This window comes from Equus caballus, chromosome 2 (assembly GCF_041296265.1).
Source record: "Equus caballus isolate H_3958 breed thoroughbred chromosome 2, TB-T2T, whole genome shotgun sequence".
Classification (NCBI taxonomy): domain Eukaryota; kingdom Metazoa; phylum Chordata; class Mammalia; order Perissodactyla; family Equidae; genus Equus; species Equus caballus.
The window spans coordinates 95674474-95701909 of NC_091685.1; the positions used below are offsets into that span (position 1 = coordinate 95674474).

A 27436-nucleotide genomic window follows, 5' to 3' on the forward strand; every position below is an offset into this window, starting at 1 on the left:
ATAATAAAGCAGAAGAGAGGAGGAAGAGGAAATTAGTAAAATAAAATCTGAAATTATTATTATTATTTTTTGGTTTTTTGAGGAAGATTAGCCCTGAGCTAATTGCTGCCAATCCTTCTCTTCTTGCTGAGGAAGACTGGCCCTGAGCTAACATCCATGCCCATCTTCCTCTACTTTATACGTGGGACGCCTGCCACAGGATGGCTTGCTTAGCGGTGCCATGTCCGCACCAGAGATCTGAACTGGCGAACCCCGGGCTGCCAAAGTGGAACGTGCACACTTAACCTCTGCACCACCAGGCCTGCCCCAAATCTGAAATTATTAAACTGCAAAAGTAAAAATAGTAAGTAAATGCCAAATAAGAATCTTTGAGAAAGATTTAAAAATCATATTTACCCCTCATGAGCCTGATTAAGAAAAAAGTAGGAAATATACAAGATTGGAAAAGCAAAATGATACATAATCATTGAAAAAGAGGAAATTAAAATGACATTAAGATAATATTCCTTGGGGCAGGCCCAGTGGCGCAGCGGAAGAAAACTAAGGTCACCTTAAGCCTCAAATGTAGACTCAATTAGGTAAATTAATATTCATTCCTAGATATTAATCAGATATTCAGACTTGATTTAACATTAAAATCTTCTTCACTTTCCCTGTTTGAATCCACCTTAGTTTTGATGGGGTTCAGGGCAGGCCTAATTCAATGATGAAAAAGAATGAGAGACAAGAGACAAAAAGCAAAATGTGTTTGATTATGTCGTTAATCATACTTGCTCAGGATGCTGATTGTTTCTGAACAAAAACAGTAGGAAAAAAATGGCAGAATCACGTTATGTACAATTTATCAGTGTAATAAGCAGAGCATGGTTTTAAATAAGTAAATATAAATACTCAAAAAGATATCCCAATGTGTATGTATGCTTGTATGTATATATACAATCAAAGACAAAGTTCCGGGGAAAGATTAACATTGATTACATGGTAGAGTTGGAGAATAAAGGGAGGGGTTTTGTTTTGCCTTTATAAACCTTTATGTTATATAATTATTTTGCTTATTATAGCAACCTCATATTATTTTAATTTGAAACACAGCTAACAAAGCATTTGGATGCAGAAGCTGAGTAATGTCACAAGCAGCCAACCAGCCAAGTCATCACCTACATCAAGGAGTTGAGAGAATCTCAGCAATGTGGAGTCTCTTAAGAACCCACCAACCCCCCACTGAAGAAAGTTCTAGCAAATCGTGCATCTGTCACAATTGTTATTAAATTGTCCCTGATGACAAAGTACAACCATAAGTAAATTTGTGTTCTCCTCCCTCACATCCTGCGTCTTTCAGTCTCAAGTAGGAGCTGATGAGCAGGGGAAGTGAGAGAGTGAAAAACAGAGACGGTACCCACACTTTCCTTCTCTATCACAGCATCCTACTTAAGGGAAGTTCACGCTGAGAGTGGAGAAAATCTTTAAACTGGATGAGAATTTAGATTTCTGATTCACTCTCCCTTTCAACAAATACGTATTGAGCGGGAGTCTACAATGTCCTTGCCACTGTTTTAGGTTCAAGGAATAAATTGGTAAACACACCCACACACGCAGAAAAAGAAAAGAACAAAGTCCTTGCCTTCAAGGGACTTACTAGGGAAGGCAGACAGAAAATAGACAAACTCAGTGTTATCCCTTAGAAGGCAGAAAAAGACAGCAGGAAGGAGAATCTGGAATGCTAGAGTGGAAGTGAGGTCTGAATTTGTCAATAAGATGGTCAAGGAAGATGAGATTTGAGCAAAGACTTGATGGATGTGACACCTGCCCTGACTAGACTTTCTAGTACCTAAGAAAAAAAAGATTTTATCATCTGAGAATGATTGGGAAAGCTATGGAAGTTACACAAATTTTAATCTAGAGGCAGGAAAGGATATTCCACAGAGTGAATTTAGTAGAGACTGGCAAGAGAGAATAAAGTATCCTATTCAGTTCAAACTGACTCACTTGAATGAAGTGACTATATATAATTTAAGGACAAGAGCTTCTAGAACCAGAGTTTGCAACTGCCAACATCCTAAATACTTAAAATGCACTTGTTCAATGTTCCATTTGCACTCAGAAAAAAATATCTCTACTTGCAGGGTCCTATCTAAGTGCCTGTGTAGCTTCCTGTACAGCTCTTTGCACAATTGGACTCTTATAATACAAGAATGGTTCCACAATTTGCAGGAGGGAAACAAGGCTATTATTTGAGTTAAGAGTGTAGCTCATCTCTGGGTTTTGTAGATAAGAGTGCACTTTTCAGGTGGATGCCTAGAGGACTGGTTTTCTATAAATTCATTGTGTTCCTAAAGGTCAGAGTTTTGTCTCTTGCTTCCTTGAGATACAGCATTAGTATCACAAGACAGGCCCCCACTTTATATTCATAATTCATCAGCTCATGGAATGATTTAAAAAGAGAACTGCTCTGTTGCACTTGGCATTTTGTCAATACAAAATATTAACATGCTCACAAATATAAACAAAGGATATAATGCTACTTTTCCCAACTTTGGGATCTAATTCATGTCTCAGATAAGTAAGGCTAATTCTGAAGCTTATAGGTTGGTGGAGAGAATTCTAAGCACAATTTTTTTAGGCCTACAATTTTATAAATAAATAGATTACCTGTCTTCACCCCAGAACATCAGAAATCTGAGGCCTAATACTTTCTTTTGTTTACTATTGTCAAAAAAAAGGAGTAAATTTTTCAACATATCTCAGAATTTTTGTGTAATAAAGTATATAATTAAATGTATTCACCTATCACATAGATAAAATGTATCTTTTGTAACATAACCATATAAATTTTGGTGTCACATACTTAGTGTTATAGAGGCGAGAGAGACTTTTCAGACCCAGACTAACATGAAACAGCAGTGCAAGAACAGAGGGGAAAAAAAAATAATTATTTAACGTTTTTCTTTGTAGATGTCTCATTTGCACTATTTTAGTTATATATCACAACTATTTTATGTAGAGTCATACTCTTATCCTAATTTTACAGATGAGGAAACTGAGGCCGAAATGGATCAAGTAACTTGTCGAAAGTCATAGGGCAAATAAACAATAGAGTCCTTCTGTGTGGCTCCAAACCCTGACTTTATTGTAGCTGCTGGGTTTTACCAAAATCTGAGTTATTTTGACAAGAAAAGAGCACCTTCAATATTATCTATAGCTTTTCTTATTCAGATGTTTCTGCTGTCAGGGATTTCTAAAGCTTGCTAGGAAAGCTTGCATTAAAAAAATTCGAGCCCTAAAATTCTCCTTCCTGTGACCTGGACTGAGAGGTCCCTAGTCCTGTGTTTTTAGGATGGTTTAGCAATAAATGATTCAAATGAAAAGTAGGTAGTTAAGAGACCACATTGAGAGAGAGCCTCAATTCAAAAGAAATTGCTGAGGTCAATGTATATTATGGAAATGATTTTCTTCCTTTTCTTTGCGCCACTAGCACATGTGGCTTACCCGAATCTTTCACTAAATTTATGTACCTCGAAGTAGGACATGTTCTATAAATCTAGCCGGTCCTTTGATGCATATCAGTTGAGAGCCTAGCAGGAACCCACACAATAACAAGTGAAGCGTTTAAGAGATTGAGAGTTTAAAATGGGTAAAGGAGGCGCGCTGGCCCTCCCCGGCCGCCCCTGGCCGCCGCCGTTCGGCCGCTGCCTCCCCTCGGCCACCCGCGGGCGCCAGCGCAGGCCGGAGCCGAGCCGCCGCAGTCTCAAACCATGAATTATGTGGGACAGCTGGCTGGGCAGGTGATTGTCACTGTGAAGGAACTCTACAAAGGCGTTAACCAAGCCACTCTGTCCGGGTGCATTGATGTCATTGTGGTACGGCAGCAGGATGGCACCTATCAGTGTTCGCCATTTCAGGTTCGGTTCGGGAAGCTGGGAGTCCTGAGATCCAAGGAGAAAGTGATTGATATAGAAATCAATGGCGATGCAGTGGATCTTCACATGAAATTGGGTGACAATGGAGAAGCTTTCTTTGTGGAGGAGACTGAAGAGGAATATGAAAAGCTTCCTGCTTACCTTGCCACCTCACCAATTCCTACTGAAGATCACTTCTTCAAAGATATTGACACCCGTTTTGTGAAATCTGGTGGAAATGAAAGACCATCTCAGAGTTCAGACATCTCACACATCTTGGACACGGAGAGAGTTTTTGCTCCAAGTTCTGTGAAAAAGAAAAAACGAAGGACAAAGAAATGCAAACAGGACAGTAAGAAGGAAGACCAGGCCACTTGCCCTGCTGCAGAGGACACCGTGGATGTGAACCTGAGTTCTGACGATGGCAAGGGGGCCCAGTCAGCAAGAGGATCTTCAAATGCTTCCTTAAAGGAAGAAGAATATAAAGAGCCTTTGCTTTTCCATTCTGGGGATCAATACTCCTTATCTGATGGAGACTGGTCCCCTTCAGACAACACCTATTCCCCAACGGCAGTGTGTCCTAAGAGCGATTCAGAGCTGGAGGTGAAACCAGCCGAGAGCCTGCTCAGATCTGAGTCCCACATGGAGTGGACGTGGGGCGGGTTCCCAGAGTCCACCAAGGTCAGCAAAAGAGACAGATCTGACCATCATCCTAGGACAGGTACGATTACACCATCAGAAAATACCCATTTTCGGGTAATTCCAAGTGAGGACAGGCTCAGCAGTGAGGTTGAAAAGGATGCTTCCATGGGAGAAACGGTCTGTACCATAGTGAAACCCAAACCCAGAGCCCTGTGTAAGCAGATGAGCGATGCAACTAGAGCTGCAGGACTTGTCGAACCTCTCCTTGAGCCACCTCCGATTTCATCTATGTTAGATGCAGACCACCTTCCCAACCCCTCGTTGCTGGAGGCTCCCTCAGAATCAAAACCAGCAGCTAAGGTAGACTCGCCGTCAAAGAAGAAAGGTGTCCACAACAGAAGCCAACACCAGGGACCTGATGATATTTACCTAGATGATTTAAAGGCTCTAGAACCTGAAGTTGCAGCTCTCTGTTTCCCTAAAAGTGAATCAGACCCCGTCTCCAGGCAGTGGCCCGAGTCTGACACGCCTTCTGGCTCCCATTCCCCGCAGTCCGTGGGAAGCGCGGCCACTGATAGTGGCACTGAGTGCCTCTTGGATTCTACCCTGGACTTGCCCGATGTCACCCTCTCCCTTTGTGGGGGCCTCAGTGAGAATGGAGAAATGTCTAAAGAAAAATTCGTGGAGCATATCATTACTTATCATGAATTTGCAGAAAACCCTGGACTTATAGACAATCCTAACCTTGTAATACGGATATATAACCGTTACTATAACTGGGCTTTGGCTGCTCCCATGATCCTTAGCTTACAAGTGTTCCAGAAGAGCTTGCCTAAGGCCTCAGTCGAGTCCTGGGTCAAAGATAAGATGCCAAAGAAATCTGGTCGCTGGTGGTTTTGGCGTAAGAGAGAAAGCATGACCAAACAGCTGCCGGAGGCCAAGGAAGGGAAATCCGAGGTGCTTGCCGACCAGTGACCTGCCGTCAGGTGCAAAGGAGCTGGCCAGTGGCAGGTCAGCCGAGGATGACTCGTCGAGTGACGAGGGATCACAGGAGCTCGAAGAATCAATCAAAGTGGACCCCGTCCCCACAGAGCCCCCGAGCCACGGCAGCACGACCTCATATAAGAAGTCTCTTCAACTCTCCTCAGACCAGATTGCAAAACTGAAGCTCCAAGATGGCCCAAATGATGTTGTGTTTAGTATTACAACCCAGTATCAAGGTACCTGCCGTTGCGCAGGGACCATTTACCTGTGGAACTGGAATGACAAGGTCATCATTTCAGATATCGATGGAACGATAATCAAGTCTGATGCTTTGGGACAGATTCTTCCACAGCTGGGTAAAGACTGGACTCATCAGGGTATAGCAAAGCTCTACCATTCCATCAACAAGAATGGCTACAAGTTTCTGTATTGTTCAGCTTGTGCCATCGGCACGGCTGACGTGACCCGTGGCTACCTGCACTGAGTCAATGACAAGGGCACAATCTTGCCCCGGGGCCCTCTGATGCTGTCCCCCAGCAGCTTGTTCTCGGCCTTCCACAGGGAAGTGATAGAAAAGAAACCAGAGAAGTTCAAAATTGAGTGTCTGAAGGACATCAAGAATCTGTTTGCCCCGTCTGAGCAGCCCTTCTATGCTGCCTTTGGAAACCGTCCCAGTGATGTCTATGCTTACACACAAGTTGGAGTTCCAGACTGCAGAATATTCACTGTGAACCCCAAGGGTGAATTAATACAAGAAAGGACCAAAGGAAACAAGTCATTGTATCACAGACTGAGCGAGCTCGTGGAGCATGTATTCCCACTCCTCAGTAAGAAACAGAATTCCGCATGTCCGTGCCCAGAGTTCAGCTCCTTCTGCTACTGGCGAGACCCGATCCCCAAAGTGGACCTGGATGACCTCGGGCGGAGGCCCTCAGTCACTCACCTGGAGCAAGGGAAAGCGACGGGCGGTTCTGCTGGACAGAGGACACTGGGCTCTCCTCTGAGCCACAGGTGTGGAACAAGACACATGTTGCCAGGCAGGCGCTGGCATGGACAGAGAGAGCCCCTGGAGCTGGAGCTGCCGCCCTCCTTCGCCTCCGTGGACTTGGCCGGGTCGCAGTTCAGTACCCCGGCGGGACAAGTGAGGGGAGCTTGGACCTGAGCTCGGAGGCTGGGCTTCTGTCACTGGCTGGTCCTCACACATGCTCTGTGTCAAGTTGTATACTGGGTGCTCCTTTAACTGAATAATTCAAAAGGAAGAAAAAAGAAGCTAAATAAGAGTGGACCAAAACATTGCGCAAAGTAAAGTGTTAAAATTTCCAAAAAAAAAAAAAAAAAAAAAAGGGTAAAGGATCTGAATAGCTATTTCTCCAAAAAAGATAGACAAATAGTCAAAAAGTACATGAAAAGGTACTAAACATTATTACCCATCCAGAAAATGCAGATCAGAACCTCAATGAGATACCAATTCACACACATTAAGATGACTATAATAAAAACACATAATAAGTTTTGGTGAGTATGTGGAAAATTAGAACCTCATATATTGCTGGTGGGAATGTAAAATGGTGTAGACATTTTGTAAAACAGGCTGGTGGTTCCTCGAAAGGTTAAGCATAGCGTTGTCATATAACCCAGAAATGACACTCCTAGATATGTACTCAGAGAAATTAAAACATAGGTCTTTGTAAAAATTAGACACAGATCTTCACAGCAACATTCTTCATAATAGCCAAAAAGTGGAAACAACTCAAATATTCGTCGACAGACAAATAGAAAAATAAAATGTGGTATATCCATAAACAAAATATTATTTGACAATTTAAAGGAATGAAATACTAATAAATGCTACAACATGGATGAACCTTGAAAGCATTATGGTAAGTGAAAGGAACCGGTCACAGTAAGACCACGTATTATATGACATCATTTATATGAAATGTCCATATTAAGCAAATCTTACAGATAGAAGATAGATTAGTAGTTACTTGGTGCTGAGGGGATGGAGGAAATGGGAAGTTGACTGTTTAATGACACAAAGTTTCTTTTTCGGGTGATGAAAACATTCTAAAATTGATTGTGGTGATGGTTGTGCAACTTTGTGAACATATTAAAAATCATTGAATTATATACTTTAAATGAGTGAATTCCATGGTGTGTGAATTGTATCTCAGTAAAGCTGTTATTCCTTTGGGGATTACCAATGTTTCCAAAAGAGGGGACAGAGTTAAGTTAAGGAATCTCAGAAGGAACGATTGAGCATGCAGAGGTTGGCAACATGGGGAGAGGAAGGCACAGTTGCTGGAAATGGAGAAAACTATAGTTTTGCAACAGCTGAGGGGAGGATCACCCTGCAGATGTGTCTTTTGTTAGAGGAATACAACTACTATCAACTCATGGCCTTACAAGGAAGGAGCCAGGAGAATACTTACCAGATTTCTCTCTCCTCCCAGTCTCTACTCCAGCTAGTGTCTCTCCTTGGTCAAACTCAGTCAGCTCCCCTGGGATGGTGCAATCCACAGAGGTCAGCCTGCTGGTGCACAGAGGAGGTGGGGAAGGGTGAAGAGTAGATCTGGAGGGACAGACCCAGCCCATCCACACAGCTGCGCCTCTACAGAATGTGCTACTTAACCTCGTCTGCCTTCTCTTCCCTCTCCAGCTTCCTGGAGAAAACCTGCTCATCTATCGAGGCTCAGTTCAAGAATCACCCCTCTGAAGACTTTCATGCTGCTCAGTTGGAGAAATCTTGTCATTTCCTTTATTGCACTTACTGGTTAGTAGGTCTGGTTCATCACAATGCAGAATGGGGTTCTGATAGATGTCCTGGATTCAGGTCCCAGCTATGCCACCTACTAAATGTGAGACTTTTGTCAGTCTCAAAGCCTAAATTTACTCAACTGTACAATGGGGATAATAGTCTCACTTACTTCAAAATGCCATTGGGAGGATTCATTCAGATAATACTTATAAAGCACTCAATACCTGCCACTTACTGGGTGCTAGTTGTTTTGGGGGTGATGAAGGAGCGTTGCTAGACTGTGTGGTCCTTGGTGATGTAGCTCTGCTTCACCTGTCTTTATATTTGTAATGTCTAAAACAAATGAATGCTGTTACTCCTTGCTTTGACCATTAAAATATTTCCCAATCTCCTAATAACCCTGATGTCCCAGTGATCGAAAACATGAAGTACTAGAATTGCTCTGCGCCCTCACCCCCATTCACCCTATCTTGCAAAACTTTTTCACATTTCTTCAATCCACACTCTCTCCTCTGTCCTCATTTCTTGCCCAGACTATAAAAAAGGCTAAATTGTCTTGCAGACTATTTCTTCACTCCTCTCCAATTCACTTTTCATGCTAAAGACTGAATGATCTTTCAAAGTCAATCTGATAAAATCACTTCTTTCTTGCTTCAACTCTTCAATGACTTCCCATTGCCTTCCAGGGAAAACCCAACTTCCTCAGCCTTGCATTCCTGTCCTTCAGGACGTGACATTGTCCATTACTCCAACGTCATTTTGCATGACTCTTCTGGGCTCCACTTCTAAGAAATACTTGCAATTCCCCAACAGTTCACATTCACTGTAAACATCATCTTGGTTCTTTTGCATGTGTGCATGTCTCGGACTTGTAACTCCCTTTTCTCTAACTCTCTCTCTCCTATACCCTGAGTGCCTCTCTCTACCATCCAGGCTAACTCCTGTCCTTACTTCAACAGTGAGCTCATGTCACCTCCTCCGGGAAGCTTTCTTTGATACTTTCTTACAGGCTGATTCATACATCCTGCCTTATGCTTCCTGCTTCGGCCACACTGGCCTAGTTTCTGTTAACCAAAAATTCTGGGCACTTTCTCACCTTAGAATCGTCACTCTATCTCTGACCTCCTTGGAAACATTCTGTTTGTTTAACTCTCTCATCTTCTTCTTATTTTTACTGTTCTTTCCTTCTCAACAAGGGTTCATTAGACCACCTCATTTAATAGTGCAATCTGATTTCTATCCACTGTGTCCCGCATTTCTGATCCCTTTTATTGGTTCTACTTTTTCTTTCTTTTTCCTCCGAGGCTCTTATCACCTTCTAACATCATATTCAATATATTTCTTTATAATATTTATTGTTTATTATTTTCTTTGGGGAAGGGATCTTTGTCTAATTTGTTTATGGATATGTCTCAAGTACCTGGAACAGGGCATAGCAAATAGCAGACATTCCAAAATTATTTTTTAACAAATGAAGCTTACAAAAGACTGCAATTCTAGAGGCTGGCCTAGTGGCATAGTGGTTAAGTTCACGTGCTCTGCTTCAGTGGCCCAGGGTTTGCAGGTTCGGATCCTGGACCTACACACTGCTCATCAAGCCAGGCTGTGATGGTGTCTCACATACAAAATAGAGGAAGATTGGCACAGATGCTAGCTCAGGGCCAATCTTCCTCATCAAAAAAAAAAAAAAAAAAAAAAGACTGTAATTCTAGCCTTGCACGACTGTGTTTTGTAATTGTGTTTAGCTATCTATTTCACTTGTGAATCCATGCTTTTTGTTTTTGAGAGCTAGGATTGTGCCTTATTTATCTTTGCATCTCTAATATGTTTCCTGGTAATTGGCATATAGTAGATGTATCAGTTATCTCTGCCTGTGTAACAAATTACTCCAAAACTTAGTCTGAGAACAATCCCCATTCCTTATTCCTCGTAAGTTCTTAGGTAAGTTGGGTGCTTCTGCTGCTCTCTGCTGGGCTCACTCGTTTGCCTCCAGGTGCCTATAGGTTGGGTAGCACTTTGTTGATTTTGACTGGGCTCCATACATCTCTGGTGCCAGGGTTGAGACACCTGGCTGACTGGGCTGGTCCAAATGGTCTCTCATCCTCCAACAGGCTAGAGAGGGATTGTCCATTGACTGGAAGTGTACAAGGCCCCTGGAAGTCTAGGCTTGGACTAGCAGAACTTCACTTCTGCTGCCACATTACATTGGTCAGAACAATTGACAAGAACATCCTGGATTCAAGGCTAGGGGAAATGGGCTCCACCTCCAGATGGGAGTTTCTGCAAAGCCACATTGCATAGAGGCCTAGTACAGGAGGAGAATAATTGCAACATTTTTCTAAATGATCTATCATATTAGGCTAGCAAAAAAATTTAAAAAATTGTCATATGAAATAATAACAATTGTAGAATATTATTGAAGGCTTAATCAGTTCTAAGTGTTATGCTAAATGTTTTACAGGCATTTATTGCATTCTCTAAAACATCTCTTGGAGGTAGATGTTATTATGGATATTATCTCCATATTTCAGGTGAAAAACAGAGGCTTAGAGAGGTTAAGAAATAGAGGTGTACTAAGTGAATATAGCAGATTAATGAATACCACATTCTTCTGTTGGAGTAATTGGAGAAGTCAGATAAATCTTACAGAAAACAGTTAAAACAATCCCAAAAGACTATGTGTACATATGATTTAAAATTTTTAGATCTTGGAACTAGGTAGAGCAATGCTTCCCAAACTTGTCCAATCTTAAAGTCACCTTAGGGGCACAAGTGAAAAATACAGAAGCCTGGCTGTACCCCAGACCTCTGGAATTAGAAGCTCTAGGGAAAAGTCCAGGAATCTGTATTTTTAACTAGCGCTTAAGTGGCTCTTAGTGGTAAACAAGTCTGGGGACCTTTGAGCCAGAACACTTTTGTCCTGAATACCCTTGACTGTCAAGAGAGGGGAAGAATATTTCCTCCCTGATTTCCTTAGTGTATACAAAGAACAATTAACTTCTGGTGCTCCAGTCACTCCTCTTCCAGGTCAGAGTACATCATTTTATTTATGTATGTATACATCTGCTTATACACATATACATAAATATACACATATACAAATATATGTGTGCATATATACACACACACATGCATATGCATTTTCTCCCCGGTATTGTGAGACTCTTTCTGACATTTGGATCCAGCACAGAATAGGACAGTTATGAACAGTGGTATGAGCCAACATTCACATTACTGTAATCAGGGTGCCAGGGTGAAGTCAGAGTTACTCAACCATGTAATACATTAATTGGGCAGAAAATAAGGAAGTCTGCCAGAGTTTGGATTTAACACAAGTTAAAGATATGGAAATCTAAGCTAAAATCTTTCTTTAGTCCCACAACAAGAGATCTGCTCTTTGGGGAGTTTGAGAACCTTGCTCAATGATGAGATGAGAGTACACTGCTGGCAAAGGCTGAAGGAAGATGGTGTACATCATGACCTCCTTTGCTAGACGGCTCAGCACCAGTGTGTGCCTATCCTTTGGAGTGCCTATGTTTAATAACTTCTGAGTTCTTCAAATCTCATTTTTCTCTGCAAAAATAAGCTAATGCATGGGCAAATTAAACCCTCACAGTGAGTAATTCTCACAGGAAGTCCATGGGTGCTCTGTGGGTAGAGCACAGATCTTTGATCTCCCAAGATTTCACCCTTCGTCATAAGATGATGTTCACCTTTTGTGCAGCAGCAGACTGTGTAAGCAGAGGGTACAGCTGACATTGAGGAGACGAGAGAAATAGAATCAATTTCCTGAGTAACAGAAAGATTGAGAGGAAAGCTCTTTCCATCTTTTAGGTAATTCTTTCCATCATTTTGATGTTTTCTTTATAATCACATTTTAGTTAAAATAGCATCTTTGTTTTCGTTAATCACAATCTTATTTTTATTACCTTTTTTCCTCCATTTTATTTGGATTGACTCTGGTATTCCTCTTCTAAATTCTAAAAATAAGTATTAGCACAATTGATTTTAAATATTTCCTCTTTTCTAATACAAATACTTAGGACGATAAATCCCTCTTAAAGGACCACTTTGAACATAACCTGTAGGTTTGGTTTTATAAGCTTTTCATTCTCTTCTATTATCATATAATCCTATGAATTATTTATTTCTCTTACTCTTTCATTGATATATCATGAATTATCTAGCAGTTTTAAAAAAAATTTCAAATTTTTTTAAGAAAAGGAAACTTTTTTCTTTTATCTTTTTAAAAATAACTTCTAACTTAATTGTATTGTCATTAGATCTCATGGTATGTATAATAGCTGTGGTATCTTTGAAATGTGTTGTCTGCATTTCCTCTATGATAAAATGTCATAATAAACTTTCCATACATGCTTGAAAAAAACATGCATTCTTCAATTGTTGGCTGCAAAACTGTACATATGTACACTGCTCAAGCTTGTTAATTATGTTGTGCAGGTCTGCACACTTGCTGATTATTTTGTGTGCTTGACCTATCAATTGAGAGAGATATGTTGAAATCCATCATGGTAGATTTATCAGTTTCGCCCGTAATTCTGTTTCAGGCTTTTTAAAATTAGGTGTATACATGCTTTAAATTGCTATGTATTCTTAGTTCATGGAAAATTAATCATTAGATAATGACACTCCATTTTTAAAAAGTGCTTCATATATTAACATCCATTTTATCTCATATTAATTTAGCTACACAAGCTTTTTTTTGATTGCTGCTTGTCTGATATGTCCTCTTACTTGCCTTCATTTCCCTTCTTTGAATGTTCTTAAGCTGTAGGTGTCTTCATTTATTCCTTATCCACATTCTGTCAATCTGTTGTTTAATCCATTTACATTTGTTGTAATTATTGATGAATTTGCATCTATTTCTATCATCTTAATGTCTTATTTCAGTTTTTCCTATTGTTTCTAACTTTATTATTATTTCTTTTCAATTGATACTTTTTTTTAATGGCAAGAATTTTGGCAAGCTCTCACGTAGTTTGATGTTTATGCACTACCTTGAACCTTCTTTCATTATTCTTGATTATTATAAACATATTTCCTCTTTTTCTTGAGTTTAATAATTTTTAAAGGCAGCATAATTTTAACAAGGTTTTGGTTATTTTTCCTTCATATGTCTCTTATAGTATCTCCTGAATTTACTTTTTCTCTTGTTTATGTACTTTATCCCAAACTGTTTTCAGTGTAGAATTAGTGTACCAAACTTCTGATGTCTTGAAAGTCTGGGAATATTTTTATCATGTCCCTCTATTTGAATGGCAATTGCCAAGAAGTAAATATTTTCACGTTTCTGCATGGCTAGGGCTTTCTGAGGGAAGAAAACAGAATCCTTGGTTAAAGGACAAACCTTGAGAGTTTCATGATAACTAAATAGATGGTGAAAGAACTCTGCGGAGATTTACTTGCCTGGAGATATGTGTTTACATTTCAAAGAGGGATAAAATATAAAACCAAGGACACATTTTAAAGGTTGTAAGCTGAGATGATTCTCTTATCCTTCCCCTAGAAAGGTTTATTTACAGTCCAAATGGTAGGAATCCAGGCACTTCCCTTTTCTCTGCCAACAACAATTTGTTTACATTAGAGAGATTAGGTTTATCTCTGTTTCTAAGAAGAAAAAGTGATAGTTGATCAGTTAATCCAAATAAACTCCCAAATTCATGATTTCAGGGTTCCTCCTCCGCATCCCCATAGGTGCAGGTGATGTCTGACTCTCCTTGCACAGCCTGGGGGTGTGAGGCAGAAGGGAATGGGCACAGTTATTGCTTGAAGTAATCACTCTGATCTTTGCTCCAGAAACCTCGTTTCCTTTCAGAATAAAATTAAATGCCATTAAGCCTTTAGTACATCCTAAAGATTTATCAAGAGTTTAGCCATACGCAACATCCTAGTCTCTATACCCTTTTCATCAATACTTTTGAAATAGTATTTCATTGTTTTTTCACACCTATTTTTCTGTTGAAAAAATACTGTCAACTCAATTCTTATTTCTCTATATGTAGTCCTTTGCTTCTTTCAGCTTTTAAAAATTTTTTTGTCTTTAATATTCAATTGTATAATTCTAGTGTGATGAAGTATGAGTTATTCCTTAATTCTTTTCTTTGGCCTTCTAGGGCCTTTTAGGCTGAGATTTTTCATGTTTGTTTAGTTCTTTGAAGTTTATTTCTCTATGACTCTATTCTAATTATTTTGTTTCTCATATCCAATTAGCTAGATTTTTAAAAACTTTTTAATTCTCATTTCCTGTTGCTAATATCTTCCCTTACCCACTTTTGTATGTTTATTTGACTAATTTTAAATTCCTGATCCTTTTGTTTTTGTACTTTTGCTCTAATGGAATCTTTAATACAATATTATATTTTTCTTCTGAAATACTTAGACTTTTCAAAGTTTTACAATTTTGGTCTGTGAGCTTATTTTCCCATGAAAGTACCAGCTACACTATCAGGCAGTAGATGTTGGGAGAAAACTATCTCCAGTCCCTTGAGCCCCAGTGAGCTCATGGGGTGCAGGGTGGATGAACCCTAGGATGGAGAATCCCAGGGTCAACAAAACATTCCTAAATCCCCCTGAATAATTTCCTCATTTTCTAGAGATAAATGTATTAGAAGTTCCTCTTTTAATTGTAATTCCCCAGCCCCTGGAAAATTTGGATGGAGGGGCATTGGGAAGTAACTGTCTAAAAGTAGTCGTATTTTTTTTTTTTTAATTTGATCCTTGTAACTACAAATCTTCTTATCTGGCATGGATTTACTTCTGATGACAGCTCAATGCAGCTTTGAGTAGCAACAGGTGCATGGACAGGCACTGTTTGTCCCTAGGCAATGCCAGGGGAGAAACAAAGCAGAACCCCAACAGTTCCTTTAAAGTATATTCTCCCACAGCCGCACCTGTCTGTTTCCTTTCCCAGGTGAAAAACACATCCCTACACAAGGTTTCAAAATAATCCCTGTTACACCAAGAGCCTTTAAATCCTTTTCTGCATTTCTTTTTCTTTTTCTTTTTCTTTTTTTTTCTCCTATAGTTGCTCAGGGATTGATCTTGAGGGAGGAAGCCAGCAGTCTTACTGTTTCAACATTTTAGTGGGAACCTGGACCTATGATGCTGTCTTAAAATGGAATGCTGCTCCAGTAACTTTTCAATTAAACTTTTCAGTTTGATATGATTATAGATTTCCAGGCAGTTGTAAGAAATAATACAGAAAGATCCCAAGTGCCCTTTGCCCAGTTCCCCTAATGGTAACATCTTCAAACTGTAGTACAATATCACAACCAGGGTACTGACATTGACACAGTTAACAATATTTCCATCACCAGAAAAATCTCTCAAGTTGTCCTATTATAGCTACACCCAGGGCCCTCCTATCTTGAGCCCCTAATCTGTCCTCTGTTTCTATAATTCTTTCATTTTAAGAATGTTATGTAATCAGAATCATACAGAATATAACTTTTTAGGATTGGCTTTTTTTTTTCACTCATCGTAATTCTTTGGAGATTCATCCAGATTGTTGCATGTGTCAATAGTTCATTCCCTTTTATTGCTGAGTAGAATTGCATGGTATGGATATACCATGGTGTGTTTAACCATTCACCTGTTGAAGAACAATCTAGTTGTTTGCCATTTTTAGCTATTACAAATAAAGCTGTTACAAACATTCATGTACAGGTTTTTGCAAGAATGGGTTTCCATTTCTCTGATAAATTCCCTGAAGTACAATTACTCGGTTATACAGTAATTGTATGTTTGGTTTTTTAGAAACCGTCAAATTGTTTTTTGGATGGGCTGTGCCATTTTACATTCCCACTAACAAACTGTGAGTGTTCCAGTTTCTCTATATCCTCTCCCAATTTGGTGTTGTCACTGCTTTCTATTTTAGCCATTCTGGTAATTGTTTAGTGATATCTCATTGTGGTTTGACTTTGCATTTTCCCAGTGGCTAAGGATGTTGAACAACTTTTCATGTGCTTATTTGTCATCTGTTTGTCCTCTTTGACAAAATGAATCTTCATGACTTTTGCCTTTTTTAACTGCATTATTCTTTTACTGCTGAGTTGTGAGATCTATCTATCTATCTATTGATCTATATACATTCTTATTCTAGATATTAGTCCTTTGTTGGATGTGTAACTTCAAAATATTTTCTCCCAATCTATGACCTGTATTTTCATTCTCTTAAAAGGGTGTTTCACAGAGCAAAGGTGTATAATTTTGACAACTGTGATTTATCAATTTTTCCTTTTACGGATTGTACTTTTGATGTCAAGTCTAAGAATTCTTTGCCTCAGTCTAGATCCCAAAAGTTTTTCCCTGTGAGTTTTTCCTTAAAAAAATCTTTAGGTTTTTTACTTTTACATTTAAATCTTTTGTCCACTTGAGTTAATTTCTGTTCTAGGCATGAGGCTTAGGTGAATATTCGGTTTTTTGCCTATGTATGTCTAATTGCTCCAGCACCATTTGTTAAATTTGTTGAATTACTTATCATAAATTTGTCAAAAATCAATTGTGTTACATAAAGCTACAGTAATCAAGGCAAAATGGGATTGACGAACAATAGACACATAGATCAATGGAAAGGATTAAAGAGCCCAGAAATAGACCCACACAAATATAGCCAACTGGTCTTTACAAAGGGGCAAAGGAAGTGCTGTGGAGAAAGGATTATCTTTTAAATAAATGGTGCTGGAAAAATTGGACATTCAGATGGGGAAAAAAAGGATCTAGACATAGACCCCATCCCCGACTCAAACACTAATTCAAAATGGATCATAGACCTACATGTTAAATGCAAAACTATAAAACTCCTAGGAGGTGACATGGAGAAAATTTTAGTGACCTTGGGTTTGTCCTTAGCTTTTTATACATAACACCAAAAACCTGATTCATGAAAGAACAAATTGATATGTTGGAATCAATAAAATTAAAAACTTCTCTGTGAAAGATACAGTTAAGCCAATGAAAAGACAAGTCACAAATTAGGAGAAAGTGTTTACAAAACACATGTCTAATAAAGGACTAGTATCCAAAACATACAAAGAACTCTTACAGCTCAACAATAAGAAGGCAAACTATCCAATTTAAAAATGGGCAAAAGACCTGAACAGACATCTCATCAAAGAAGATATACAGGTGACAAATAAGCATATGAAAATATGCACAACATCAAATGACACTAGGAAATTGCTAATTAAAAGAACAATGAGATATCACTATATACCTATTAGAATGGCCAAAATCCAAAACACTGTCAACACCAAATGCTAATGAGGATGTGGAGCAACAGGAACTCTTACTCATTGCTGATGGGAAGGCAAAATGGTACAGCCACTTTGGAAGATGATTTGGCAGTTTCCTACAAAACTGAACATACTCAACATTTAATCCAGCAATCGTGAGAGAGAAGCCTATCTGGAAAGGGTACATACTGTATGATCCCAAAGTTTATGACATTCTGGAAAAGGCAAAACTATGGAAAGAGTAAAAAGATCAGTAGTTGCCAGTGGTTGTGTGGAAAGGGAGAGAGGGATGAATAAGAATTTTTAGGCAGTGAAACTATACTGTGTGATGCTGTTACAGTGCCTACATGCCATTTTACGTTTTTCAAAGACCATAGAATGTACAATACAGAGAGTGTAATCTAATGTAATCTATGGAATTTAGTTAATAATAATGTATTGATATTGACTCATCAATTATAACAAATGTACACTAATGCAAGATGTTAATAATAGGGGAAACTGGCAATGCGGGGGTTCAAGTGAGGGGGTAAATGGGAACTCTCTATACTTTCTGCTCAATTTTTCTGTAAAGCTGCAATGCTCCAAAAAGATAGAGTCTATGAATTAAAAAAAAAATTAGTTGGGCATATTGGTGTGGATTTTCTTATGGGTTTTCTATTCTATTCCAGTGATCTATGTGTCCACCCCTCTATCCATACTATATGGTCTTCATTACCATACCTAAATAATAAGTCTTGAAATCAAATAGACTAATTGGTCCCACGTTATTCTTCTTTTTCAAAAGAATTTTGGGTATTTTAGTTCCTTTGTTTTCCCATACAAACTTTAGAATAATCTTATCTATATCTACAAAAAATTTATATGATATTGATAAAAGTTATGTTAAACCTGTATATCAATTTGGGAAAATTGCCTTCTTTGCTGTGTCAAGACTTCCAAACCAATTGCTTTCTCAGGATACAAGCTCTGTACATGTTTTGTTAGATTTACACCTATTTATTTCATTTATTCTAAGTAATATTTAATGGTATTATATTTTTAATTTTAGTGCCCTGTGTTCATTGCTAGTATGTAAAAATACAGTTGAGTTTTATATGCATATCTTGTATCTTGAAACCTAGCTGATATCACTTGCTAATTCTAGGATTTTTACCTTGTGGATTTCTTGGAATATTCTATGTAGACAATCATGTAATCCATAAAGTATTTAGGTTATTAAAATTTAATTTGTGTATTTAAACTATACAGTTTTAATGTAATTATTGATATGTTAAGGCTTAAGTCAGACATTTTATTTTTGGTTTTCTATTTATTCTTTTCTTTGTTTGTTTCTTTGTCTGTTTACTTTTTCCTGTCGTTTTCCTGAACAATTTTTAGAATTCCATTTTGATTTATTCATAATGTTTTGATATTTCTAATATCTCTTTGCATAGCTTTTTATTATAAAGATATTTTTACTAGACATTAAGTTTCTGGATTGACAGTTTTTTTTCTTTCAGAACTTGCTGCTTTCAATAATTTTTTCTTTGTATCTAGTTTTTAGAAGTTTGACTATTGTATGTCTTGGAATGAATTTCCTTCTGTTTATCCCTTTAGGGGTTCACTCACATTTTTAAACCCCCAGATTTATGCTTGAGCCAAGTTTGGGAAGTTTCAGTCATTATTTCTTTGAGTACTTTTTCAGGCTCCCTCTATTTCTCCTCTTCCTCCAGACTGAGATGAAATGAGTATCAGATCACTTATTATAGTCCCACAGGTTCCCGAAGCTCTGCTGTTTTTTTTTTTTCCAGTCAATTTTCTCTCTCTGTTGTTCAGATTAAGTAATTTCTATTGTTCTATCTTGATGTTCACTGATTCTTTCCTCTGAAAGAATTATTTCGTTATTGAGCCTATCAATTGAGTTTTTATTTCAGTTATGATATTTTTTATTTCTAAAATTATCATTTGATTCTTCATTATAACGTCTAAGTGTTTGCTAGGGCTTTCATATCTTTCCTGAGACTTTCAATTTTTTTCATTTTTTTTTCTAATGTGTTCATAATTGCTCTTGAAAATTTTATGATGGCTGCTTTAAAATCTTTGCCAAATAATTCTAACACATATCTCATCTCTGTTTTCACATCTATTAATTGTCTTGTTTCATTCCATTTGAGGTCTTTCTGGTTCTTGGTATGATGAGCGTTTTCAGTTGAAGCCTGGATATTTGCGATATTGTGTTATGAGATTCTCTATCTTATTTAAGCCTTTTGTTTTAGCTGGCTTGCTCTGACTGCATTCCGGCAAGGCAGGAGGTGGGTGGTACCTACTGCCAGGTGATCATAGAAGTACAGGTGCCACATTCAATATCTATTGACATGTGAGCAGGGAGACTCGTTGTTGCTGCTGGAAAGGGGAAGGAGTTCCAGCTCCCCACATGGCCTCTGCTAACACCAGAGTGGTTTGGCCTCATTACCATTAGGTGGTGGTGATAATCCTGATTCTCCATGAAGTTTCCTCTGATAGCATCCCATCCAGGAGGGGAAGGGCACCTCATTACTGTTAGAAATTCTGAATTCCCAAGTGGTCACCAGTGACACCATGAGAGAAGAGGATGGCTCATAACACCCAATAAGGATGAAAGTCTTCACTTCCTACTTGGCCTTCTCTGACACCAGCTCAGCAGGGGCCGGGGCTGAGGGGAGTTGGGTGACTCATTATAGCCTGGCAAGGGTAGACGTCTAGGCTCCCTACTCAACCTTTGCTGGTGGAGCTGGGGGTGGGGCCACTCTTTTTGTGTGGTGTCTGGCTAGAGAAGAGCAGTTGCTATCTAAAAGAGTTTGCCTTACTAGACTACCTCTTTCTTAGTCCGTTGGCTAGAAAGAATGGCCTTTTATTCGGGTTTTTGTCTGCATCTGTTGGTGTTTCCATATTGCCAGCTTTTTCAGCTCTAAGTCTGAGATACACGAGGCAAAGAGAAAACTTAAGTAACTCACCATCATTTCATTCCTTGGGTCTCAAGTTGCCTTAGCCAATCTGCTTCCTTCTTCCCACCTTTCAGAGTTTCCTTAGATTGTTTCATAAATAATGTCCAGGGTTTTTAGTTGTTCTTGGTGGGAGATAGGGAAAAGTACACTTACTCCATCTCCCCAGGAGCAGAAATCCTGCTCCCTGATTTAAAAACATCAGTTGATCAAGAAGTTTAGCTACTGGGGAAGGGGTTGGGGGGAGAGTGAAAGGGATAAAGGGACACATAAATATGGTAATGGATGGCAACTAGACTTTTGGTGGTGAACACAATGTAGCCTACACAGAAGTCGAAATATAATGATGTACATCTGAAATTTATATGATGTTATAATCTAGTGTGACCATGATAAAAAAAAAAAAAAGAGGAAGAAGGTTAGCTACCAATTTCGCATTAAAAAAAAAAGTCTGAATAATAATCATTTACTAATTTGGCTAGAAAAGTTTTGAGAGGAATACTCTTTTCCCCTTTTCATTGTAAAGGCTTACGTACCTATTTGCACAAAATGTTCCACCATTTCTGGAGATGGTCTTCAATATTAAAACTATTGAAGCTACAGAGGCTGTCATTTCAGGGATCATAGGCAATTTCAACACTTCAGAGATAAAATAATAATTTACCCTGGGGAAGCTCTTTGTTTGTACTGGAAGGGACCACATTGATAAGACATTTTCTGAGGAAAACTTTGTGCTGGCAAAATAATAAAAAGACTGAGCATTAGACCAAGATATTTAAAAGTTGTGAGCCTAGAAAAATACTGTTCATCAAACTGAGTTGTTGAATATCATAGGCAGGGTATGTATCTGAACAGAATATTATGAGGTTAATTTTAATATTTTGGCCTGAGGCCAGATAAAAGTTTTTAAGCCTTTGGATTAAGAGCTGTTAAAAAAGAAGCTTCCTTTTTTTTCCCCCAGATTTTTGTTAACATAAGTGGGGTATGGAAACCCACAGCAAACTGAAGACTGAGGAACAAGTCCTGCAAAAGAAAAACACTCTAGAAATGGGTATTGGTATGAGATTACGGAAATATTACAGGTTTAAGTTTTTTATGTCATGAGTCCATTATTATAATTTTTTTTATCATTAAGCCTTTAATAAAGTTTTGTTAAATACTCCAACCTGACATAAGTGACCTTTGGGGGAAATTAAGGTAGGAGTTATTCCCCCAGTGGAGTAAACCTTTGCAGAGAGAGAACAATGGCCTAGAGTTTCAGGTATGACATCCCAGTGATGTCCACCAGGGAAGCCTAGAGAAGGAGCCAGAACAAGGGAACTGTGCGAAGAAGAGTTTGTGTTCTCTGTGTTGGCACAAATATTGTCATTCTGTTACATGGTGAGGGAGGAAGGGGCAGTCCCTTAAAGTCCAAAGAAGTGGAGGGTTTTAATGTTCTCTCTCCTTTTCTTTATAACGTGATTTTAGCAATTTAGACCATATCTCATTTCTAATCCACCATAGCAGCTCCCAGAGAACTTCAAGCCCCTTTAAAGGTCATAGCATTGACATAGCCACCCATTCCCTATTGAATATTTAAGAGTGAAAAAGAATTCTGCTTGCAAATTGCAAACTATTTTTAAAGATTCAAGCTTTTAATCTTTTGAGATGAAAAAAAATTGCCTTGTTTATCCCCAATCCTAGTTTTCTGCTCTTCTCTTGACTTTTGGATTTCTGCCAAATATTCCTTATTTGTTAGCTTTCCATTAATCAGGACCTGGAGTTGTGATTTTGCTGCTCTCTCAAACATACTAGCCTGATTATACATTTGGGAGTTATGAGAAAAGCATCCTCTAATAATTATCAACTTAAAAGTTCCCTGAGAAATATTCAGTGCTCATCTGTAAAATGCGAAGGGTGATGCTAGTCCTTAAATAGGTGTAGAAAGTAACAAGAGGAATATCAATCTCCTTGCAATATGTAGTTAGCCCATGTGTAATGACTCCTTCATTTCTCAGGCATCATTCTCTGTCATCTTGTGCAAGGAAAGTCAGTTCTTTTTTTAGTTTATTAGACTTCAATTCAGTTTCTGGAGATTTTATGAAATAACCAGGGTCATAAATGTTAGATAAGCCCACTTACTTCATCAAGTTTTCTTCCATCTTGCATTAGTACATAGCCCTTGTTTGTTTGGTGAGGAAGATTGGCTCTGAGCTAACATCTGTGCCATTCTTCCCCTATTTTGTGTGTGGGATGCCACCACAGCATGGCTTGGTGAGTGGTATGTAGGTCCACGCCTGGGATCCGAACCCACAAACCCCAGGTCACCAAAGCGGAGCACACACACTTAACTACTATGCCACCAGTTGGCCCAGCCCTTGTTTTTGTTGAACCTATTCACTGACCTCTCCTTCTCTCTTCCATGCCACCCAACCTCGTCTTGTCTAGCATGCACTAATGAAAAGTTGTTTTCACTTTTGAGGAATCATATAGCAACATGACATAGGTGTTGCAGATCACAGCCTCATTTGTGAATAGCATATGGTAACTGTCTCTTATTTAATAGAAAGAGAGTTTTATAAAGCTATAAATACTTATATTATGGAAGAATCCTTTTCCATGATACTTCACACCTCAAAGTAGCACAAATCTCTTCCTTTGGTTTAATTCAAAAGAATACAGCGTGATATGTGCCCCCTGAAAGATATACTACCCATTATCTTATTCTAATTTTACTATGGTATCTATATAGCACAATCTTTCATAAATATAATTAATTCATTAGAATGAATCAAGTGATCTTTGGTCGTGAGTTATCAACGTTAGAATTACGGTTTCATAAGTAAATTTTATTTCTGATTCAAATCTGTTTTCCAGTTGTAACGGTGTATACTCTGAAGTATACAATTATTTACTACTGATATATTTTTATCACTTTGATAAGAAAACATCTAAAACTTCAAACTAGAGCAAAAGGATGACTGTGTGTCTTTGTAATGTCACACAGTCTCTTTATAATGTAAGAATTATATCATCTTCTAGCAGTGTACCTTTGTTTGAGTCACTATGGATGACTGCTTAAGGCCCAGATTTTGTGAAGTTACCTGTTAACTTTTGTCTGGAAGGGATGTAAATTATTTCTGTCGTTAGAAAAGATAACTCCAAAGGTTATGTCTTTATTGCCCTGTAGGACATTAACTAGTTTTGCGTCTCTCTTAGCATGCTTAGCTCAGCGTGCCTTTCTGTGTTGATTATATAAACCTATTCTTCAAGCGATCCTTGAAGCAACTTTATCTCTACTTTAGTTTCCTCCTCCAGAGTGAATCAAAAATAGCAGTAGAAACTTACTTTTGCTGACTTATTTTCCCTTGGCTGTTTTTCCCTGTGCGGTTTTGCTTTTACTTCTCATTCATGGCTAACTTGGGTTCTGGTTGCACAAAGTCACTAAGTTATTCCCTGTAAGTGGCGACAGTATTGAAGAATCTAGTTTTGGTGATGTCTACTAAAATGTTGGGCATGCGTTCCCTAAGAGTGAGAGACAATAGGAAATCTGGTTTGTAGTCTTTTGCCTGCATTTATTTTGGATGCCCTCTGATCACACACATGTTAAGTGATTCAGTAGGACTCGCAAGACGCGGAGGGCCTTAGCTGTGCCTATGGCGATCGTTTATTACAGTGAAGCGACACAAAGCAGAACCAGCAAGTGAAAAGACTCATCTGGAAGGATCTGGAGGGATCCAGGTACAACTTCCAAAGTTCTTCCTCACCAGAGTTACAGCCTTCAGTAATGAACTGAGGCAACATGTATGAAGTCTTTCTGCCCAGGGAAGCCTGCTTAAGACACAGAGCTGAGAGGGTTTTTTTGGAAGCTGGTCACACAAGTGCTCTCTACTTGCACTACCAACCACAATTACCAAAATCCCAGACTCTCGGAATGAAAGCAGTTACTCATCATAAATCACACTGTTTCTTACAATCTAAGTGGATTGGTACAGCGAGTTCAGTGTCCCAGGCTTGCAAAACAGCCTTATCAATTATAACGAAAGGAACATTCCGAAAGCCAAATTCCACATGTCAGCCAAGGTCAGTCCCACAAGACGGACCTTCTAAAGAAATCTGAGAATTGGGCAATATCAGGCCTATTGTGTTAATTTTTTTCTGCACAGTATATTTGCCTATATTTAAACTTAGAAAGAAAGAAAATATGTCATGCCTACTTGACATAATCATACTGTACTTTGGGATGTGGACCAGTGAGATTTTCTATCCTGCATTTACTTTTGACCCATGGCTGAGGTTGTGGATCTGAAACCGCATCCTGTCTGCTATGGACTGAATTGTGCCCTCTGCCAAATTCCTACGTCGCAGCCCTAACTGATAATATTCGGAGATAGGGCTTTTAGGAGGTAATTAGGATCATGGTGGGGCCCTCATGGTGTGATTCGTGATCTTATAAGTAAAAACACCAGAGAGTGTGCTCTCCTCTGCTGGGAGAGGACACAGGGAGAAGGCAGCCATATGCAAGCCAGAAGAGAGCTCTCACCAGATGCTGATCATGCTGAAACCTTGATGGTGGACTTCCAGTCTCCAGAACCGTAAGAAAGAAATGTCTGCTGTTTAAGCCACCCAGTCTATGGATTTTGTTATGGCTGTCCAACCAGACTAAGACACTATCTGTGTGCCCATCTGCCAATAATTGAGAAAAGACTTTACCTCTTATTGTGGGAGTTTGAAATATTTTCCGATTTTCAAAGTGTGTTAAGCAGAATTATAAAATATCTTAAGGATTTCTGGTTCTGACTGATTTGAAGAAACTAATAAAGTGTGTCTTTTTTTTAAATGCTGTCTTGACCCAGCTTCCACGTCCTGGCTAGAAGCCAGTCAGTTCCCCTTGTTGAGCAGCTGGTTAAGTCCACTCACCAACCGCTTTCTGTATATGTTTCTCAAACTCCAGGCCACTATACGTCTTTCCTAATCACTAGGAGGCCAGATACCAGACTACGAGGGACAGCCTTTATGCCCCAAAGCCTGCCAAAATCATTCAAATTAGACAATCACAGGGAGCCATGAAACCTGGGTAACCCTTCGGGGCTTGCCATATTTAATCTTCCCCTTACAGCACAGGCATGCTGACACCTGTCCCTAGGTATACTCCCTGTGTGGCCCTGCGTGGCAGCCTTCTCTTGCTTGGAACTGTTAAGTAGCAAAGAATTCTATCTTCCATCTATCTGAGTGTCATTGTGTTGTGTTCTGCCATCAAAAGAACATTATGAAACATACAGTTTATATAAATATAGAAAACGGAAGAGAAAAAGAGTAAAAGTTCTGTTGCTTGGTATGTGCTCTTATTGGGTCCACCCCTTCCACAGAGAATCAAATCCTAATTCCCTAAGGCATCTATGGAAGCCATTGTATATAATTAATTAGCTGCCTCCTGATTTATCACAATGGTACTAGTTATTTACCACTCTTGAGAGAATTGAGAAAATAGTTACTCAAATAATCTTCTGTGTCATGTGGTTCAAATGAGGAATCCCAGGCTATTAAAGGGAAAAAAACTTTCTCTCAGAAACTTGGCCCAGAAGTATATTCATATAAGAATTCAAGTTCATATGCTCAAAATGAATCCTCGGGAAAATGAGATCAGTTGGATATTTGGGTTTTAAAAACAGCTATGTATCTTTTTCCTGATTTTTAACAGTGTGAAATATAAGAAAAAAAATTTCTTTTCTATTTTTTTTTTTTAGATTTTGGTTTGTTTTCTCATGAAGAAGCTGCTAATGTGAATGTCCTAAAATTCTACACTGGTTGATTGCCCAGATTAACTAATATTCTTCCAGATAAATTTTAAGATTATAAAAGATATAAAGTTAGGCATTCAACTATTTGGATGATAATTCTGGCAAACTTTTAAACATAATTACTGTGTGTTTTTGTCAACTTAAAATTTGTAAGATTCTTAGTTAAATTTAACACTTTGATTAATATCATAATTAATTAATAGATAATCTTTGGATGCATGGACAATATCCAAGTAACATAGACCACTAAAAATTTGGTTCCCAAACATAATTTTTATTTTAAAATGTTACAGACTGTCTATAACTTTGAGACATGTCAAAGGACATGTTAATTTTTGCCACTTTGAGTGTAAAAGTAATATGATTTTAGAGGTCGTGTAATGTGCACCTGTGAGCTTCTCTGGTCTGCCAAAATGCTTATATAAGACACACAATTCTCTTACCTATCTCTTACTTTTTGCTCTGAAGCAGAATCTGGTACTTTCGTTAAAAGTTATAATTAACACGGATAGATGAGATTCTATGCAGAAAAATAATGGAAAATAAATACTACTGTATAGGCAAGGTAATGGAAGATATTTTTGTTATTTTAAAGGAAATAGAAAATAGTTTTGTCCTAGAATAAAGTGTCAGTTATTCCAGAATATGAAAGAATATAGTGAATGACAAAATTTGGGTAGATAGAGTAAGTTGTAGAAGGTTTAAGGAAAGTAAATTTTCTTTGGGTTGGATTATAAAACCCCAAAACATAAGTCTAGAGAAGCAATGAAATGTTTTGGAGCATGTTTGATAGATTTATTCATATGAGGGAAAAAAAAAGATTTGTGAATCCTTTACTGGCAAAGATTGTATTAATACAATGCCAGAATTCAGATTTTTTTCTCTGCTAAATTAACAAATTGATCTTGAAGTATTCAGTTCCTCTTAACAAGAGATAATAAAAGGTGAATCATTAGCTTTTGTCTAATTTTCCAGATGTGTACTCATCAGAATAACTTTTTGTTCATTCTGCTGGCTTGGTAATGTCCTTGATTATTTTTTTAAAAAAAGAACAAAAGTAACTTCTGAAAGAGCAAAGGTATCTCACAATTAGGTTACCTTTTGCTATAGCTATTTTAAGACATCCTTTTGACCTTGTGATTAATAGGTAGCCAAGCTA

General features: G+C 38.4%; 1 pseudogene; it reads left to right on the plus strand.

Annotated features, from left to right (window-relative positions):
• Positions 1-3731: 3731 nt before the first annotated feature.
• Positions 3732-6684, plus strand: LOC100063008 (phosphatidate phosphatase LPIN2 pseudogene; annotated as a pseudogene).
• Positions 6685-27436: the final 20752 nt, after the last annotated feature.